The sequence below is a fragment of the Megascapheus bottae genome, unplaced genomic scaffold (genome assembly GCF_031878675.1).
Source record: "Megascapheus bottae isolate mThoBot1 unplaced genomic scaffold, mThoBot2.hap1 HAP1_SCAFFOLD_51, whole genome shotgun sequence".
In the NCBI taxonomy this organism is placed as follows: Eukaryota; Metazoa; Chordata; class Mammalia; order Rodentia; family Geomyidae; genus Megascapheus; species Megascapheus bottae.
Genome location: NW_028327726.1, coordinates 2,042,262 through 2,044,468, shown reverse-complemented (window position 1 = coordinate 2,044,468; position 2,207 = coordinate 2,042,262). Strand labels below are relative to the sequence as shown.

Here is a 2,207-nt window from a genome sequence, read left to right as displayed (position 1 = left end):
ATTTAGTGTCATACTGTATGGCCTTATGTATCTAGGTTTTGCTCTATTGCAAATCTCTGCTAGAAGAGTGCAAGGTTTCTAGTGATTATGGCAAATGAGGGAAACCATTGAGCTCATGTTCCTCTGAGTCTAGCTTACTTCACTTAATATGATTTTTTCACATCATCCCAGTTGTAAGGAAATGGAAAGACTTAGAAAATACCATATTAAATGAGAATTAATCTTAAAAAGAGATCATCTACATTGAGTGACTGTGAAAAGCTTTCTGCTTTACCAGAAACTACTAGTAAAACCTGGAAGTAAAATCCCTTTGCATGCCAAGAATGCTTGAACATCTTCTGCCTGAGGCAGATCCTTAGTATGATTAAATTCATTCAGAATTGAAATCTCATGATTATAATGAAGGCATAAAAACCTCTTATGTGAGGCAAAACTTTATAGAGCCTAATGCATTGGAAGACCAGGTGTGGCTGGCTCATGCCTATAGTCCTAGCTACTCAGGAGCCTGGGATCTGAGGACCATGGTTTAATGCCACAACTGGCTGTAAAGTCCATCTTAATCTCCAGTGAGCTAGCAACAAAAGCCAGAAGTGGTGCTGTGGCTCAAGTAGAGTGCTACTATCAGTAAATATAAAACCGTCAAGACAGAGCTCAAGCTCTGACCTCAAGCCCCAGGACCAGCTCCCACGAAAAACAAAAACATGCTTCCAGGAGAGAAATCACATGAATGTACTGAATGTGGCAAAATGTTCTCTTAAGTATCATCTCTTACTCTCTATTTGAAAAGTCATATAGGGACAAAACATACGAATGTACAAAGTGTGGGAAAGCCTTCAGCCAGAAGAGAAACTTCCTTTCTCATCAGAAAGATATGGTAGAAAACCTATGACTGTGGAAAAGCTTCTTATCAGATGCCAGCCTTCACAAGGCACCAGAGACATTATCCAGGAGTGAAACATGCATGTAAGGCATGTGGCAAAGCTTTCAGTGGCAAATCTTATCTCCCTGAGCATGAGAAAATCCACACTGGAGAGAAACCATTCAAATGTCATCAGTGTGGCAAAGCCTTTAGCCAGAAACAGTACCTCATTAAGCATCAGAACATCTATAGTGGAAAGAAACCCTTTCAGTGTAATGAGTGCGGCAAGGCCTTTAGCCAGAAAGAAAACCTCCTCATCCACCAGAGAATCCACACGGGAGTGAAGCCTTATGAGTGTAAAGGGTGTGGGAAAGCTTTCACTCAGAAGTCAAGCCTCATCAGACACCAGAGAAGTCACACTGGAGAGAAACCCTATACATGCAAGGAGTGTGGCAAAGCCTTCAGTGGCAAATCAAATCTCACTGAGCATGAGAAAATTCATATTGGTGAGAAACCTTATAAATGCAATGAATGCAGAACAATCTTCAGGCAGAAGCAGTACCACATTGAACATCACAACACCCATACAGGAGAGAAGCCCTATGAATGCAATAAATGTGGAAAAGCCTTTTCTCGAATCAAGGATTCACACGGGATAAACCTTATGAGTGTAAAATATCTGGCAAAGCCTTCTGTCAAAGCTCTTCACTCACTGTGCATATGAGAAGCCATACTGGTGAGAAACCCTATGGGTGCAATGAGTGTGGAAAAGCCTTCTCCCAGTTCTCAACAGTTGCTCTGCACATGAGAATCCATACTGGTGAAAAGCCTTGTCAGTGTAGTGAGTGTGGCAAAGCTTTCAGCCACAAGTCACACCATATCAGACACCAACAAATTCACACTCACTAAAGCTCAGGGAACATTTCACATTTGGGGAAAAACTGTAGAATTTACACTTGATGATTTATCAGCAAATTTGTTTTTACATGAAAGTGATATTCACATGGGGACTTCACCAACTCAAAGCTGAAAGACTAAGATGTTTAATGAGAAATATCGGGGTTTGGTAATGTGGCTTAGTGTTAGAGTACTTTCCTAGCATGTACAAAGCCCTGGGCTCAATCCCTCAGTACAACATAGAATAAGACAGATTTGGCACTGTGGTGAGCCTTGAGCAGAAGAAGGCCGGGGGTAGTTCAAGCCCCAGGACCTTCATGGGTATGTGCAGGCACATACAAAATTAGGATCTAGTCAGAGACACTAGCATGTCACTGGATGGCCTGTCAAATGTGTTAAGACAGGGTGTGAGAGATAGGATTTTAACTTTAAGAGGTAACATTAGTTTTAT

General features: G+C 41.5%; 1 pseudogene; it reads left to right on the top strand.

Moving 5' to 3' along the window:
* The first annotated feature begins 323 nt into the window (after positions 1–323).
* LOC150039254 (uncharacterized) lies at positions 324–1,768 on the top strand (annotated as a pseudogene).
* The last annotated feature ends 439 nt before the right edge of the window (positions 1,769–2,207 follow it).